This window comes from Myotis yumanensis, unplaced genomic scaffold (genome assembly GCF_028538775.1).
Source record: "Myotis yumanensis isolate MYYU_CA2020_CCGP unplaced genomic scaffold, mMyoYum1.0.hap1 SCAF_6, whole genome shotgun sequence".
In the NCBI taxonomy this organism is placed as follows: domain Eukaryota; kingdom Metazoa; phylum Chordata; class Mammalia; order Chiroptera; family Vespertilionidae; genus Myotis; species Myotis yumanensis.
Genome location: NW_027223757.1, coordinates 70,183,660 through 70,202,871, shown reverse-complemented (window position 1 = coordinate 70,202,871; position 19,212 = coordinate 70,183,660). Strand labels below are relative to the sequence as shown.

Sequence of the window (19,212 nt, the reverse complement as noted above, 5' to 3'; positions counted from 1 at the left end):
TGAGGGAATGACTCAGCCCAGGAAACTTGGGGTATCTGCCTTCTGAGCTCTGTCCCCTGAGACCCCAGTCCTGGGTTCTGCTCTCACAGCTCTAGTCCACTTCACCTTCCCTCTGCCAGAGCACAAGGTGGGTGGCTCCACAGGGAATTTTTGTGCATTGGCCCTTAAGAGGGTGCCCGAACTTTAAGCTGCCACTCCCTGGCAGGCAATACCCCACTGCTTTTCACAGCCAGATGTTATGTGGGTACCCTCCTCAGTTTGGTGCTCTCTGCTGGGGAGCCCAGCTTTGGGATTAGATCCCAGAGTTATCTGTGGCTCCCCCCCACAGCTGAGATATCTCTCTGGGACTTCAGTTGCCATCTGTGGGTGCCTGGCCAGCCCTTTCATGCCTCCACCCCGCCTACCAGTCTCTGCGGTCTCACCTTTGGTCCTTGGGTATAAGGGTTCTCTCCTGTGAGTTTTCCATTGATTAATTCAGGAAGCCTTTCCGTATTTCAGTTGTAATTCCATCTTGTTCCCTGGGAGCATGTTTGTGTAGCATCCACCTACTCTACATCAATTTTTCCACTAAATCTTTTTATTTGGGAAAATTTTAAGTGTCCAGTAAGAGTTTTTATAGGTGCCACATTACATTTTTAGTCACAAACCACAGAATGATGGAAACATTTCTAAGCATAATTTCCGTAGCTCAAATTATTTTTAGAAAAGTAATATTTTTTACTCATTACTAAACTGTCAGCTTTGTCTTGAAAGGACAGATTAGGGTGCTTCTTTTTTTTCTTCTTTTTAAAGTATTTTTTATTAATTTCAGAGAGGAAGGGAAAGGGAGAGAGGTAGAAACATCAATGATGAGAATCATTGATCAGCTGCCTCCTGCATGCCCCCCCTCTCCCCCCCCCCTTACTGGGGATCAATCCCACAACCTGGGCATGTGCCCTCGACTGGGAATCGAACCGTGACCTCCTGGTTCATAGGTTGATGCTCAGCCACTAAGCCATGCCTGCCAGGCTTGTGTACATTCCTTTAGTTAGGTACATCTCTTTGGGAGAACACCTGCTTAGTGTATACTTAAAGTGTAATGAAAGCTTGCTATGTAAGGGTGTCTGTTGAAATGGTAAATACTTTATTTAGTGATAATACCGCCCCCCCCCCCCCCCCAAATTGTGTAGTTTATTTTTACACTAGAGGCCCGGTGCACGAAATTCATGCACTGTGTGTGTGTGTGGGGGGAGTCCCCCTCAGCCTGACCTGCGCCCTCTCACAGTCTGGGACACCTCGCTGGCAGTCAGACATCCCTTTCGCAACCTGGGATCCCTCGCTTCTTACTGCCTGCCTGCTCGCTCCTTACCACTTGGCTCGTTGCTTCTTAGCACTGCAGCGGAGGTTGGAGAGGCTCCTGCTGCTGCACTCGCCAGCTGTGAGCCTGTTTTCTGGCTGAGCGGCGCTCTACCTGTGGGAGCGTACTGACCACCAGGGGGTAGCTCCTGCGTTGAGCGTCTGCCCCCTGGTGGTCAGTGTGAATCATTGCGACCAGTTGTTCTGGTTGTTCTGCCATAACGGTCGCTTAGGCTTTGATTATATAGACTAGAGGCCTGGTGCACGAAATTTGTGCACGGGGGGGGGGGGGGGTGTCCCTCAGCCCAGCCTGCACCCTCTCCAATCTGGAATCACTCTCACAATCCAGGCCTGCTGGCTCCCAACTGTTAGCCTGCCTATCTGCCTGATTGCCCCTAACTGCTTCTCCTGCCAGCCTGATCACCCCCTAACCACTCCCCAGCCAGCCTGATCGACATCTAACTGCTCCCCTGCCAGCCCGATTGCCCCTAACTGCCCTCCCCTGCCGATCTGGTCGCCCCCAACTGTCCTCCCTTGCCGGCCTGGTTGCCCCCAACTGCCCTCCCCTGCAGGCCTGGTCGCCCCCAACTGCCCTCCCCTGCAGGCCTGGTTGCTCCAAACTGCCCTCCCTTGCAGGCCTGATCACCCACAACTGCCCTCCCCTGCTGGCCATCTTGTGGCAGCCATCTTTGACCACATGGGGTGGCCATCGTGTGTTGGAGTGATGGTCAATTTGTATATTACCTCTTTATTATATAGGATGTGAATTTAAAAAGTGATATTGTTGAAAGTATTACATATGTCCCCTTATTGTCCCCTTGGGTCCCCATCCCAGGCCTTCACCACCCATTGTCTGTGTCAGTGGGTATGCATATCTGCATACAAGTTCTTTGGTTGATCTCTTCCCACCCACCCACCCTGCTTTCCTTCTGAGTTTCGATAGTCTGTTCCATGCTTCTATCTCTCTGGATCTATTTTGTTCACCAGATTATTTTGTTCATTAGATTCCACATATGAGTGAGATCATGTAATACTTGTCTTTCTGACTTGCTTATTTCGCTTAGCATAATACTCTCCAGGTCCCTGCATGCTGTACCAAAGGGTAAGAAATCCTTCTTTTTTTCTGCTGCATAATATTCCATGTACCACAAAATTTTTATCTACTCATCTACTGAATGGCACTTGGGCTGTTTCCAGATCTTAGCTATAGTAAATTGTGCTGCTATGAACATAGAGGTGCATACATTTTTTTCTCATTGGTGTTTCAGGTTTCTTAGGATATATTCCTAGAAGTGGGATCACTGGGTCAAATGGCAGTCCCATATTTAATTTTTTGAGGAAACGCCATACTGTTTTCCATAATGGCTGCACCAATCTGCATTCCCACCAGTGTACTAGGGTTCCCTTTTCTCCACATTCTTGACAGCACTTGTCATTTGTTGATTTGTTGATGGTAGCCATTCTGACAGGTGTGAAATGATACCTCATTGTCATTTTAATTTGCATCTCTGTGATGATTATGACTTTGAGCATTTTTCATCTATCTCTTGCCATCTGTATGTCCACTTTGGAGAAGTGTCTATTTAGGTCCTTTGCCCATTTTTTAATTGGGTTGGTTTGTCCTCTTTTAAGTTGAATGAGTTCCTTATATATTTTGGATATATATATTTTTAAAATATGTTTTATTGATTTTTTTACAGAGAGGAAGGGAGAGAGAAACATCTATCAGCTACCTCCTGCACACCCCCCACTGGGGATGTGCCCACAACCAAGGTATATGCCCTTGACCGGAATCGAACCCGGGACCCTTCAGTCTGCAGGCTGACGCTGTATCCACTGAGCCAAACTGGTTAGGGCTATATTTTGGATATTATCCCTTTATCAGATGTATCTTTGCCAACTATGTTCTCCCATACAGTGGACCCCCTTTTCATTTTGTTGATGGCTTCTTTTGCTGTGCAGAAGCTTTTTATTTTAATGCAGCCCCAATTGTTACTTTTCTCCTTAGTTTACTTTGCCCTAGGTGATGAGTCTGCAAACATATTGCTACAAGAGATGTGTGAGAGTTTGTTGCCTATGGTTTCTTCTAGGATTTTATCCATTTTGAGTTTATTTTTGTGTATGGTGTAAATTGGTGGTCTAGTTTCATATTTTTTGCATGTACTTGTCCAGTTTTCCTAACACCATTTACTGAAGAGACTGTCTTGACTCCATTATACTCTCTTGCCTCCTTTGTCAAATATTAATTGAGTGTAATGGCTTGGGTCGATTTCTGGGTTCTCTGATCTGTTCCATTAATCTATATGCCTGTTCTTGTGCCAGTACCAGGCTGTTTTGGTCACAGTGGCTTTATAGTATAACTTGATATCTGATATCAGTATAACTGATCCCTCCAACTTTGTTCTTATGATTGCTGTGGCATCTGGTTGGTATGGCTCAGTGGTTGAGCATCAGTCTATGAACCAGGAGGTCGCCGTTTGACTCCTGGTTAGGGCACATGCCTGGGTTTCAGGCTCGATCCCCCAGAGTGGGGCGTGCAGGAGGCAGCCGGTCAATGTTTCTCTCATCATTGATGTTTCTCTCTCTCTCTTCCTTCCTCTCTGAAATCAATTAAAAAATATATTAATAACTATTACTGGGTTAAGGTGGCAACAGCCAAAACTTTTCTTCCTAAATACTTGGGATAACAAATATTCTTTAGGGGTATATAACTTTGGCAACATGAAAATCTTTTAGTTCCTCTTTAGCCTTTCCTGTAATGGTTTTATGCATTCATTGATAATCAGTTGTAGCAAAGGGATGATTTTCTAATTCTATCTTTTCTTTTACATTTATTTGTTGGCATTCTTCTGGTAAAGAAAAATTCTCCCTCATTATCTGGTTACTCTGTACTGCAGAGCCTACTGAAGAGGCAGATTAAAGTTAAAGAATTGAGGTTTCATTACCATTTTCCAAAGTAAGGAGTTGGTGAAATGATCACATCTCATGCCAGAAGTGGAAAATTATTATTATTACTATTTTTTGGCTCTTTTTTTTTAGGTTGCCATAATAGGTTCATGGATTTTATTTTATTATTATTTTTTAATCAGAGAGGAAGGAGAGGGAGAGAGAGAGATAGAAACATCAGTGATGACAGAGAATCATTGATCAGCCTCCTGCACATCTCCAACTGGGGATTGAACCCGCAACCTGGGCATGTGCCCTTGACCAAAATCTAACCCAGGACCTTTCAGTCCACAGGCTGATGCTCTATCCACTGAGCCAAACTGGCTAGGGTGGGTTCATGGATTTTAAAAATACGTTAAGTGCTCACTTAAAATCACTGATAGGTTTTGTGCCTTTAAGAGAAAGGATGTATAAGGAAACCAATTTTACTATAGGCTGATTAATATATAAACAAGAGTTAAGTTCTTTTTTTTTCTTTTGTCTAAAGTTTTACATATGTCTTCTTTTACCCCAATTGACTTCACCCCCTCCCCCAGCCATTCCCACCCCGGGCAAGCTCCCACCTCCCCCAGTGGCTGTGTCCATTGGTTATGCATGCATACAAGTCCTTTGTTCTCTAACCCCTCCCTTTCCTACCATTTGTCTCTGGATCTATTCTTGTTCATCAAATTATGTTGATCATTATATCCCACATATGAGTGAGATCATGTGTTGTTTATCTTTCTCGGCCTGGCTTATTTCACTTAGCATAATGCTCTCCAGTTCCATTCATGCTGTTGCAAATGGTAAAAGTTCCTTCTTTTTTATAGTGGCATAGTATTCCATTGTGTAGATGTACCACAGCTTTTTAATCCACTCATCTGCTGATGGGCACTTAGGCTGTTTCCAAATCTTAGCTATTGTAAATTGTGCTGCTGTGAACATAGGGGTGCATATATCCTTTCTGATTGGTGTTTCTGGTTTCTTGGGATATAGTCCTAGAAGTGGGATTACTGGGTCAAATGGGAGTTCCATTTTTAACTTTTTGAGGAAAGTTCATACTGTCTTACACAGTGGCTGCACGAGTCTGCATTCCTACCAGCAGTGCAGGAGGGTTCCTTTTTCTCCACATCCTCACCAGCACTTGTTGATTTGTTGTTGGTAGCCATTCTGACAGGTGTGAGATGGTATCTCATTGTTGTTTTGATTTGCATCTCTCGGATGATTAGTGACTTTGAGCATGTTTTCATATCTCTGTGGGCCTTCTGTATGTCCTCTTTTGAAAAGTGTCTATTTAAATCCTTTGCCCATTTTTTGATTGGATCATTTAAGAGTTAAGTTCTTAATGTTTTATAATGAAATGACGAACTTTATTCAAAGACCTTCTGTGAAGTGTCCTTGGACTTAGTAGTGTATCTTTCTTTTTTAAAAAAGATATTTTTATTGATTTCAGAAAAGGAGGGAGAGAGAGATAGAAACATCAATGATGAGAAAGAACCATTGATTGGCTGCCTCCTGCATGCTCCCCACACTGGGGATTGAGTCCACAAACCAGGCATGTGCCCCAACCATTACCTCCTGACTCACAGGTCAATGCTCAACCACTGAGCCATGCCAGCTAGGCAGTAGTGTATCTTTCTTAAACATCTAGTATATTCATCCATCTAATTGAGAGACTAGGAAAACAGATTAAAAATATGTGAAATAAAATAAGGGATTAGCCTTGGCCAATCTTGCGCAGTGGTTACAGCGTCGGCTTGGGGACCCAAGGGTCACAGGTTCAATTCCAGTCAAGGGCATGTATCTCAATTGCAGATTAGGTCTTGCCCCAGTTGGGGCGAGTGTGGGAGGCAACCAGTTGATGTGTCTCTCTCACGTTGGTGTTTCTTTCTTTCTCTCCCCCTCTTCCCTCCCTTCTACTTTCTAAAAATCAATGGAAAAAAATATCCTCAGGTGAGGACTTTAAAAAAAAGCTGGTAAATGCTTATGAAGGTGTAATAACAAAAATGAGCCTTATTTTTCTCTGCTATTCACTTCATTTTTCTTATGAAGGGCTTGAATTAGAATCTTGGCTGAAATTAACCTGGTAAGAGATCACCCAGTCCAAAATGCTCATAAGAGCCAAGAGAGACTTATTGAAGATAAAGTATTTATTGACTTCTAAACCTACGTTGTGGAATGGAATGAGATATATTTTACTGTATATACAGTTGCTTTAAGACTAAATACATATAGTATTAATTCATTTCTTGTCATTAAATTAGGACCCTTACCTAGGGATATTTAAGTTTATCAGGTATGTTTAGGTTTATTAGAATTCTTTTCCTTGTGTTCCAAGTTCTAATAATTCTTGTACATGTTCTAAATTTATTGCAGAGTTGACACTTTTTTATATCAAGCTTATATACATTTTTAAATTACCTTTATTGAGGTATAATTGACATATAAAATTGTAAGATATTTAAAGTGTACATTATGGTGATTTGGTATACATATGCATTGTAAAAGGATTCCCCCATTTAGTTAGTTAATAACCATCACCTCACATATTTATCTTATTTTGTATGTGTGAGAACATTTAAGTTCTATTCTAGTCATCTCAAAAGTACGATACAGTGGTTATCCACAGTAGTCACCCTGTTTTACATTAAGTTCTCAGAGTTTACTTATCTATAGTTGAAGGTTTGTACCCTTTTGTCAACCTCAACCCAACTCTATTTTCTCCCACCCCAAAACCCCTGGCAATCACGTTTTTATCCTTGGTTTGACTTTTTTTTTTAAGATTCCACATGAAAGTGATACCCTGCAGTATTTGTCTTTTCTGTCTGCCTTATCTCACTTAGCACAATGCCCTCAAGGTTCATCCCTGTTATCCCAAGTGGCAGGATTTCTTTCTCTTTTTTCTTTTTCCAAATGGCAGGATTTTCTTCTTTCTCTTGGATAAATAATATTCCACTGTGTGGGGTGTGTGTGTGTGTGTGTGTGTGTGTGTGTGTGTGTATGTATACCATATCTTTATTCCTAGGTGTGGGAGTGCTAGATTATGGGGCAGTTCTATTTTTAAATATTTTTAGGAACTTTATATTGTTTTTAATAGTGGCTACACTAGTTTACATATCACCAATTGCCCAAGGATTCCCTTTTCTACACATCCTCACTAACACTTAACTTTTATCTTTTTGGTAATAGTCATTCTAACAGGGTGTGAGGAACTACTGAATTGTGGTTTTGATTTTCATTTTCCTGATAATTAGTGATATTGAGCACCTTTTCTTGTATCTCTTGTTCATTTGTATGTCTTTAGAGGAATGTCTATTCTGTTCATCTGCCTATTAAATTTTTTTTTTGTTTGCTGTTGACTTGTATGAGTTCTTTATACATCTTGTATATTAATCACTTATCAAAAAATGATTTGCAAATATTTTCTCCTGTTCCATAAGTTGTCTTTTTATTTTGTTGATGGTTTCCGTTGCTGTGTAGAAGCTTTTTGATTTGATGTAGTCCCATTTGATTATTTTTGCTTTTGTTGCCTTTACTTTTGGTGTCAAATCCAAAAATTTATTGCCAAACAGTGATGACAAGTAGCTTAATTCCTGTCTTGTCTTCTTTTGCATTGATTTTACTGGTATGGTGTAAGATAAGGGGTCCAGTTTTCATTCTTGCACCTGGCTTCCAGTTTTCCTAGCATCATTTATTTTTTAAAAAATATATTTTATTGATTTTTGCAGAGAGGAAGGGAGAGGGATAGAGAGTTAGAAACATCGATCAGCTGCCTCCTGCACACCCCCTACTGGGGATGTGCCCGCAACCAAGGTACATGCCCTTGACTGGAATCGAACCCGGGACCCTTCAGTCCTCAGGCCAACACTCTCTCCACTGAGCCAAACAGGTCAGGGCCCTAGCATCATTTATTGAAGAGGCTGTCCTTTCTTCATTTTATATTCTTGGTTTCTCTGTCATAAATGAATTGACCATATGTGCATGGGTTTATTTCTGGACTCTCTTCTATTCCATTGATTTTATGTGTCTGTTTTTATGCCAATACCATACTATTGTAATTACTATAGCTTTGTAATATAGTTGGAAATCAGGAAGTGTGCTGCCTCCAGCTTTGTTATTTTTTTTCTTAGGATTGCTTTGCTTTTGGGGTGGGGGGTCTTTTGTAGTTCCATATAAGTATTAGGATTTTTTTAATTGATATTTTTGAGAGAGGAATGGGGGAGGGAGGGAGTGAGAGAGGGATGGAGGGAGAGAGGGAGGGAGGGAGAGAGAGAGAGAAACATTGACTTGTTGTTCCACTCATTTATGCACTCATTGGCTGAATTTTGCATGTATCCTGACCAGGGATCTAACCTGCAACCTTTGCATATCAGGAGAAAGCTCCAACTACTGACCTACTTGGCCAGGGATGTTTTTTCTAGTTCTGTGAAAAATGCCATTGGAATTTTGATAGGGATTGTCTTGATGTATAGATTGTTTTGGGTTGTATGGACTTTAAAAAAAATTACATTTATTGATTTTAGAGAGAGAGAGAGAAACATCAGTTTGTTGTCCCACTTATTTATGCATTCATTGCTGCATCTTGTATGTGCCCTGACCGGGGATCGAACTTGTAACCTTGACATATTGGACCAATGCTCTAGTCAACTGAACTACCAGCCAGGGCACTTTTAATTTTTTTTAAATCCTCACCTGAGGATATGTTTTTCTTGATTTTGAAAGAGAGAGAAACATCATTATGAGAGAGAAGCATAGATCATTTGTCTCCCTGTACACACCCTGACCAGGGATCGAACCAGCAACCTAGGTATATGCCTGACCTGGAATCGACCCCTCAACTTTTTGGTGTACAGGACGATGCTCCAATCAATTGAGCCACCCAGACAGGAAGGTAGTGTGGACATTTTAACAATATAATTCTTCTAATCCATGATCATGGGATAACTTTCCTTTATCTTGTATGTGTGTCTTCAGTTTCTTTCATTGTTTTTAGTGTACAGATCTTTCACCTCCTTGGCATTGTTAATCGGAGGTTATGTCTTTTTTTTTTTTAAATTTTTATTCTTGGAATTCAAGGGAAAACCATAACACAAAAACTTCTAATTAAATACATAATGAAACAAGGCCTGGCACCTGCAAGTTAAGGCTTCACCAGGAATGAATTCTTTTTTTTTTTAATCTTTAAATTCTTTATTAGTTAAGGAATTACAAATGTGTCCTCATTCCCCCCCATTAACCCCCATTCTCTCTCTCCCCCCCCCCCCCCCCAACTCATGCTCTCATCCCCCTGTTGTCTTTAATCTGTTTTAACACATTTCGTACCGCATAGAAATCTCGAAGACATACGCCAGGGACTGCACGTTTTTGGGCAAACTGCACGTTATTTAAATCATCATAACTACAGATCATAACGCATAATTGTAACATTTTTATTTACAAAAACAGTTAAACAATTAAAGTTCCTAGTACTTTTTTAATGTATGGTACTGCGTAAAACATTTTCCTCTATGAAGAGGGACCAAACAAATTTTACATAAGTATCTAGATTCGCTCCTTTTTCCATGGGCGGCACAAACTCTGCAGGCTCTCGTAGGAAATTTTTTCTTTCCACTCGCTGGAATACACGTAGGTTCATGCTGCTTCATATTACCTGACAATCTTTTGGGTGGATCTTTGTGAGGTGCTCTCCTTGTACCCCCAGGGGAAGGGCTGGACAGATTTGTCTCTGGTTCCGGAGAGCCTTCATTATTGTCATCCGTTATCCATTCTCGCCACCGATAGCAGAAACTGTTTATACTTCATTTTTGCTTGTGGATTGAGGACGTTGTACACTCTAAATGAATTGAAAAGTCCACAGTTTATAAGGTACAGCACTACTTTTTTTGTCCATTTCATCGTTTTCCTTAGAATGGAACAACACGAAAGGAAGTATATCCGTTTCGTTGGTTTCCTTCCTTTTTCTGAGAGAGGGCATTTCTAAAAGCGCCAGGAACTTGAAGACGAAGACTATTCGAATGACCAAAATACAATGTAACTGCAATGCTTTATGGGTTCGTGCAATTATATAGTTTTTCGTAGATTGACCTGCACGGTTTCCACCAATGAGATCGCTTCATTCGATGTGGACAAGACAGTGTGTTGACATCTAAAGTCCATAACAGATGGAGCGTGAAAAATGAGAAAACTCGTGAGCGGTCCTTAACAGATGGTATGCAAAACACGAGAAAGCTCATGAGCGGTACGAAAGGTGTTAATATACTTGATCAAAGTTTTTTTATTTTTTTATTTTATTTTTTTTTAGGTTTTTATATGAATATATGTTTTATTTTTATTTTTTTTGAAAACTTTTTTTAATTTTTTTTAATTTTTTAAATTTTTTTAAATCTTTATTGTTCAGATTACATTTGTTCCTCTTTCCCCCCCCCCCCCCCCCATAACTCCCCTCCTCCCAGTTCCCGCCCCACCCTCCTCCCTCACTCCCCACCCACTGTCCTCATCCATAGGTGCACGATTTTTGTCCAGTCTCTTCCCGCATCTCCCATTCCCCTTTCCCCCCCAAGAATAGTCTGTCCATTCCCTTTCTATGTCCCTGATTCATTATAATCACCAGTTCATTCTGTACATCAGATTATTTATTCACTTGATTCTTAGATTCACTTGTTGATAGATGCATGTTTGTTGTTCACTATTTGTGTCTTTACCTTTTTCTTCTTCCTCTTCTTAAAGGATACCTTTCAGCATTTTGTATAATACTGGTTTAGTGGTGATGAACTCCCTTAGCTTTTCCTTATCTGTGAAGCTCTTTATCTGACCTTCAATTCTGAATGATAGCTTTGCTGGATAAAGTAATCTTGGTTGTAGGTTCTTGGTATTCATCACTTTGAATATTTCTTGCCACTCCCTTCTGGCCTGCAAAGTTTCTGTTGAAAAATCAGCTGACAGTCGTATGGGTATTCCCTTGTACGTAACTGAGTTTCTTTCTCTTGCTGTTTTTAAGATTCTCTCTTTGTCTTTTGCTCTTGGCATTTTAATTATGATGTGTCTTGGTGTGGTCCTCTTTGGATTCCTTTTGTTTGGGGTTCTCTGTGCTTCCTGGACCTGTAAGTCTATTTCTTTCACCAGGTGGGGGAAGTTTTCTGCCATTATTTCTTCAAATAGGTTTTCAATATCTTGCTCTCTCTCATCTTCTGGTACCCCTATAATTCTGATGTTGGTACATTTGAAGTTGTCCCAGAGGCTCCTTACACTATCTTCGTATTTTTGGGTTCTTTTTTCATTTTGCTTTTCTGGTTGGGTGTTTCTCGCTTCTTCGCATTTCAAATCTTTGACTTGATTCTTGCCCTCCTCTGGTCTGCTGTTGGGTGTCTGTATAATATTCTTTATTTCAGTCAGTGTATGCTTACTTTCTAGATGGTCCTTTATCACACCATCGAGGGTCTCATTAGATTTCCTGTACATCTCATCAAGTTTATTGACAGACTCTAGAAGCCTCTTGAGAGACCTCAAAAGTGTGGTTCTGAACTCAATATCCTCCCTTGATAGTTTTGTCCTGTTTCTTTGTCTCCGCATTTTTTACACTTTCTTGGTACACCCCCTAGTGGTCTTTGTGCGCAGTCTTGTTGTAGTTAAGCCTTGATTGTTGTAGTTAATACTAGAGGGATTTGACCCCCAGGCTGACTGGCTGTGAGAATCAGTTGTGTGGAAAACTTCTGTCCTCTGGGGAGATGCTAATCTAGCCTTTGCCTGAGGCGATCCAGCAAATGCCTCTGCGCAGGGCTTGGGCGGGGGGGGGATCAACAGGGCGGGTGGAGGGAGCAGTTATGGCTGCTCTCAGTCCCGTTCCCAGAGGCTCTGCTTCTCAGAACCCCGGCCGCCGCAAACCTCGGAGAGAAAGCTGCCCTCAGATTCCAACTGATGCCGGACAATCCCGCTTCTCCCGTCTGAGTCTGAGTCCCTAGAGACTCGCCCAGATCTGGAGCCCAGAGTCTGAGACTCCCTCCTGATTGAAAACGACAACCGCGCCCTCAGCCACCAGCCCGCTTTGCGCGCGCACCTCCGCACCTTTATATTTTCCACACTGCGCCTCTTCTGAGCTTCGGTATGCTGTTCTCTTTCCTTCTAGTTGAAGAGTCTCTCCTCAGCCAGCATTCCTGTGGTTCTGGGTGATGTCTGTTCCGTCTTTTAGTTGTATTTTTGAAGTGGTTGTTTGCGGCAGCAGTCTCCGGTGTTTACCTATGCCGCCAACTTGAATATATTGATCAAAGTTTTTTTAGATAGAGATTTTATCAGTTGTAGCCCTAGAGAGTCCTTGGTTGCTATGCACATACCCTGAAAAATGGTGTCTTTCTGAGTAAGGAGCTTTTTTGTTGTTTGGTTGCTCGATGTTGGGATGCTTCCTTCTAATTTCTGTTTTCTAAACTATTGCATTCTTACTCTGAGTTCTGCAAGGAGTTAATCAGCACTACTGTGATGGGAGTAGAGGGTAACTTCTTGCTTGGAGTGTAGTTTAATGTGGAGGTTCTAATCTCATGACATTTTTAAAAAATTTGAGCTGTTTTTAACACTGGGTACTGTATGTTTTAGCTGCTATTCTAAGAATTAGGGATATCTCAGAAAGTAAAATGACAAATTCCTGCCCTCATGGAATTTCTGTTCTGTTTAATATTGCGTATATCATTAAAATCTTTTCCTGGGCTGCTATGGATTAGGGATGTTACCTTCTAAGAACTTTTTCTTGAGCCTTGATTGTCTCTGGTTTTTCTCTTTTATTTGAGTAAAATTGAACACAATGTTATAAAACACAGTGCCTGGTTGAGATCTGTTTTTTTTGATATATGAGACCAATAAATAATAATAAGATCCATATTATAAGAGTAGAGTTGCATTTTTTTTTTAACTGATTTGTTTTTATGGTAACATTCTTATTAAATAGCATTTCCAGGTATCAGCAGTTTGGCTCATGGTTCCACAATTGTGAGGTATAATGATTTGTTTTGGCATAAAAGTAGTTGGTACTGTTTGTTCATTTAACAAATATCCCTATTGTGTGCCAGACTCTTTCCACTGCTGGAGGATACAGTGGTGTTTGAGACAGTGTACCTGTTCTCATGGAGCTTACTTTGGTTTATTTGATTTGGGTTGGTTAGGGCAGGCCTCTCTGTGTAAGTGACCTTAAGAGTAGCAGCATCCTTAGAGATAAGTAATGGCCAGCCTTTTGAAGATTCTGTGTAAGTGCCCTAGCTGCTTTGGCTCAGTGGTTGGAGCATTGGTCCCCGGATTGAAGGGTCCCAGGTTCGATTCCGGTCAAGGGCGCGTACTTTGGTTGCAGGCTTGATCCCCGGCCTTGGTCAGGGTGCATGCGGGAGGCAACCAATCGATGTATCTCTCTCACATCGATGTTTCTCTCTCTCTGTCTCTCCCCCTCCTTTCTGTTCTCTCTCATTCCAAGTAGAAAAATAGCAAATGAAAGGTATACCTACATTAATTTAAGTGGTGGTAAGTTAGTCCTTTTTATCAAGTTAAAATCTATTGTTGATACTAAATAGTTCTAGTATCCTCTTGGGTTGTGTTTACATGATTATATTTATATTTAGCTTTACACAAGTGAGTCTTAATTGGTGGTCTATGCAAATGAACTGTGAAGACAATTATTTCCCATGTGCTCTCCCACCTTAAAAAGAAAAACCTAAGAAATAAAGTAAGATTTAGCTCTGGCTGCTTTGGCTCTGTTGGTTGGAGTGTCGTCCCATGCATCAGAAGGTCACGGGTTTGATTCCTGGTCAGGGCACATAGCTAGGTTGCAGGTTCTATCCCAGGTGGAGCCCATATCGCAGGCAGCCAACTGATGTATCTTTCTTTTTTTTTTTAAAATATATTTTATTGAATTTTTACAGAGAGGAAGGGAGAAGGATAGAGAGTTAGAAACATCGATGAGAGAGAGACATCGATCAGCTGCCTCCTGCACACCCCCTATTGGGGATGTGCCCGCAACCACGGTACATGCCCTTGACTGGAATCGAACCCGGGACCCTTCAGTCCGCAGGCTGACGCTCTATCCACTGAGCCAAACCGGTTAGGGCGATGTATCTTTCTTAAGCACCTAAGTACTCCCTGATACTTCCCAAACACACAAGCTTGTATTAACAGTGTTAAACTGGTCACTGTAGTTTTCCAGAATTGGCCAGTGGGTGTCTCAGTGCCTTTTCTGTGTGCTTGTTTTTAGAAACATTGGGGCACATCTAATCCAGTTGAAATTTTGGTATGTATATTTCAGCATTTTCCTTAAAATCATAATCAGTGTTGCCTGGGAGCGAAACAAAAACCTTTAGTAAATTTTTAGCCCTTATATCTTAGATACATATTTAGATTATTTTATGAAATCAGATTTTCATGTTTTGAATTTAGGTTTCTATTCTGTTTTCCATAGATATGGGTTGTAGTTAACATGATGGAATATCCAACGCTCTTTTGTTTTATCTGTGCTTGACAGAATTGAAAAGAAGTATATACTCTGTCATTCTTACAATTGAATTTCAGTGTTACCTCATATAATCTTTTTTTTTTTTAAGCAGGCTTTTTAAAAATATACATATTTTTACAGATTTCAGAGAGGAAGTGAGAGGGAGAGAGATAGAAACTTCAATGATGAGGTAAAATCATTGATCAGCTGCCTCCTACATGCCCCCAACTGGGAATCAAGCCTGCAACCTTGGCATGTGCCCTTGACCGGAATTGACCTCGGGACCCTTCAGTTCACAGGCCAACATTCTATCCACTGAGCCAAACTGACTAGGGCATGACATATAATCTTTTATATTTATCCACTAGTATATTTATATTGCCCTGTTCTTCCACTCTGTGCACAACAGAACTCCTGGAATTTCTATGATCTCTATCCCCGCTGTTTCTCTCCTTCAAATTCAGATTTCACCCTCACTAGTCACTGTCATACTACCAGATCCAAGGGCCATTTCTCTTTTATTCTACCTATTAGTGCCACTTAGCTCAGTTGATCTGCCTTTTGAAATAATCTATTCACTTTGACTTTGATTTACAACTCTCTTGGTTATTCTCTCACTTTCCTTTCTTCCTCTCTGCTGCTTTCTGACCGAACACTGGAGTATATCAGGGTTCAGATTTTAGGCATTATTTTAGAAATCTGTTTCTACTGACTTTTGTGGTAATGTTACCCAGTTTCATAATTTAAAAAACTGTAATTCAATATCCCAATACACATACATACATACATATATACATACATATCTCCTTAGCCTTAACTTGCCTAAACTCTAGACACCTGTGTTTACTTTGGATATCTGTTTGTCATCTTAAGCTTAATGTCTAAAACGGAACTCCTTGATACCTACTTTCCCACATCCCAGGTTCCCTGGTACCATTTTTCCTACAGTCTTCCCCCTCTCTATAGATGGCAACTCCTTCTTTTGAGTTTCTTACTTTGCATCATTCTTTACATATCCTTTTCTTTCACATATTCAATTGGTCAGCAGTCTGGCTACTTGTACATCTGTTTCTTCACTGCCACTGTGGTCTTAGCCATTTCCATCTCTCATTTGGATTATTGCTTTAGTCAGTAAGTGGCTTCCCTGTTCCTGCCTTTGAGGATTTCTACAGTGTATTCTAAAATGAGCACCAAGAATGATCCTTTAATAAGTTAGGTCATATCACCCTCATGTTCACAATGCTCTGGAAACTTTCCATTTCGCACAAAGGAAAAAAGCTAACGTCCTTTTGGCCTACAAGACACTCCTCAATTTGGCATGCTACCTAATTTTTAAAAAAAATGTTTTTACTGATTTCTAGAGAGAGAAGAAAGAGGGATAGAGAGATAGAAACATCAATGAGAGAGAAACAGCATTAATTGGCTGCTTCTTGCACTCCAACCAACTGAGCCACACTGGCCAGGGCAGTGTCAGTGAATTCTTACTGAGGCATAATATGCAGCTCTTTACACTATAAATTGTGTGTAATCTTTATGCAAAGTCATATAGTGAGATAAAATAGTAAAAAAAAATATATTTGCCTTTAACTCAGCAAACCTATGTTTTAAAGTTTATTGTAAAGAAGGAATTGAAGAGGAAAAATATATGTGTATAGTAGTAGTATTTGTATTTTTCAAATTAGGAAATGCTACTATCTAAAATGATAACTTCATCCCAAATGGTTAAGTACATATAACATAAAACTTGATGGCGTATGGACTGATACAGCCTATTTTAGGAATAAATGTATGAATTATCCATGGAGGAAAGAACTCTAACTGAAGGGAGGCCAAGTTAAGGCTGGAGAGTCTTCTGCAGTGTTATAGGAGAGAGCTGTGGGGGGCTCTATTAGGATGTATCCATGTATTACTCTGTTTCAAAACACAAGACTTATCAAATAGATGTCTAACCTTTATTCTTGTGACTCTGCAAAGACATCATGGTCTTTAGTTTTTTTCTTAAATCTGATTCTTAATGTGAACTTTTATAATAGAGGAAATACCTGCCATAGAAGTAGTTGAGTTGGCTTTTGTACTGCCAGCATGAATTAAGAAATGTCAAATGTGGTTCTCCCTTTTGTATGGTACTAAAGTGATTTAAACTAATCCTAGTTGGTGAGAAATTTAATAAATCTAACTCCAAATGGTTTTGTTCTGTTTTCTTTTATCTCCTTTTCCAAAAAAGAGATCAGAATTAAGTAGTCTGAAATAAAGTAGTGTTAGTGTTAGGAGGACTTCCCATAGACCTGACTGACATCAGACCTCAGCACATTTAATTAGGGCCATTTCGGTATAGGGATGGGGGAGGGATTTTAATGTGATTTAAATTCAGGTTAAAAGAGATTTCTGAGTATGGTTCTAGATTTTATGCCAAAATTTCCAAATGAGAATGACACCTAATTCTGAAATGTGGGAATGGGGGGAAAAGCTTATTGTTTTTTCTGCATGGTATGGCTGGCTGAACAACTTGTCTTCTAAACAATTCAGGACATTGCACTTTTTTGGGGTAAACCAAAGTTCCCATTTTAGTGGTTGTATTGAATAGGACTGGTCACTATTTAAAAAGTTGGATATCAAATATTGAATCTTAGCTTGCCTATGGCCCTGGGAAGGGAAGATGTGAGAGGGCCCTGAGAATAGGCAGTGTTCTGAAAAGAACCCAGGTTCTCCTTTACTTCTCATTTTCTTAGCAAAAGCAGTTGGATTAAACTTTTTAAAGTACCTAATTTGAAGGATTTGCCTGAGATTATTCTTTACTGTGAATTATTTCAATTGTGCATTAGAAGAAAGAAATCTCAGATACCCTTTTTAATGGTTAATTTGTTCTAAGGCAGTGGTTCTCAACCTTCCTAATGCTGCAACCCTTTAATACAGTTCTTCATGTTGTGGTGACCCCCAATTTTATTTTTACAAATTGAACATAATTAAAGCATAGTGATTAATCACAAAAACAATATGTAGTTATATATGTGTTTTCCCATGGTCTTAGGCGACCCCTGTGAAAGGGTCGTTCGACCCCCAAAGGGGTCGCGACCCACAGGTTGAGAACCGCTGTTCTAAGGGAAGTTGAAGAAAATAAGGGAGAAGGAATACATAATTTTTTTTTATTTTATTTATTTTATTTTTTTTATTTTTCGCTTAAAGTATTACAAAGGGTATTACATAAGTGTCCTTTCCCCCCCCCCCCCCAACCCTTGACAAACCCCTACCCTCCCTTACCCCCCAGTGTCTTATGTCCATTAGTTATGCTTATATGCATGCATACAAGTCCTTCGGTTGATCTCTTACTCCCCTCCCTCCTGCCCCCCAACTCTCTCTGGCCTTCCCACTGCAGTTTGACAATCAGTTTGAGGCAGCTCTGCCTCTGTATCTATTATTGTTCAAAAGTTTGTAATGGTCTTTATTATCCATGAATGAGTGAGATCATGTGGTATTTTTCCTTCATTGACTGGCTTGTTTCACTTAGCATAATGCTCTCCAGTTCCATCCATGATGTTGCAAATGGTAGGAGTTCCTTCTTTTTAACAGCAGCATAGTATTCCATCGTGTAGATGTACCACAGTTTTCTAATCCATTCATCTACTGATGGGCACTTAGGCTGTTTCCAGATCTTAGCTATGGTGAATTGTGCTGCTATGAACATCTGGGTGCATATATCCTTTCTGATAGGTGTTTCTGGTTTCTTGGGATATATTCCTAGAAGTGGGATCACAGGGTCAAATGGGAGTTCCATTTCCAATTTTTTGAGGAACCTCCATACTGCCTTCCATAGTGGCTGCACCAGTCTGCATTCCCACCAGCAGTGCACAAGTGTTCCTTTTTCTCCACATCCTCTCCAGCACTTGTCGTTTGTTGATTTGTTGATGATGGCCATTCTGACAGGTGTGAGATGGTACCTCATTGTTGTTTTGATTTGCATCTCTCGGATGATTAGTGACTTTGAGCATGTTTTCATATGTCTCTTGGCTTTCTGAATGTCCTCTTTTGAAAGGTGTCTATTTAGATCCTTTGCCCATTTTTTGATTGGATTGTTTATCTTCTTTTTGTTAAGTTGTATGAGTTCCCTATAAATTTTGGAGATTAAGCCCTTATCAGATATGACGTTGGCAAATATGTTTTCCCACGAGGTGGGTTTTCTTGTTGTTTTGTTGATGGTTTCTTTTGCTGTGCAGAAGCTTTTTATTTTGATGTAGTCCCATTTGTTCATTTTCTCTTTAATTTCAACTGCCCTAGGAGCTGTATCAGTGAAGAAATTGTTTTGGCATATGTCTGAGATTTTGTTGCCTTTGTATTCTTCTAGAATTTTTATGGTTTCCTGTCGTACATTTAAGTCCTTTATCCATTTTGAGTTTATTCTTGTGTATGGTGTAAGTTGGTGGTCTAGTTTCATTTTCTTGCATATGTCTGTCCAATTTTCCCAACACCATTTATTGAAGAGACTATCTTGGCTCCAT

General features: G+C 40.3%; 1 protein-coding gene across 7 annotated transcripts in view; it reads left to right on the top strand.

Annotated features, from left to right (window-relative positions):
• The window catches only part of PHF3 (PHD finger protein 3), a 93,299-nt gene that overhangs the window by 25,779 nt on the left and 48,308 nt on the right, over window positions 1-19,212 (top strand). Inside the window, exon 1 of one of the 7 annotated variants that reach the window (XM_070418323.1) lies at window positions 14,502-14,518. The exons of the other annotated variants lie outside the window; for them this stretch is intronic. The gene's annotated coding sequence lies outside the window, so the exon portion shown is untranslated. Of the gene's footprint in view, window positions 1-14,501; window positions 14,519-19,212 lie in introns of those variants that run through there. 7 annotated transcript variants of the gene reach the window in all.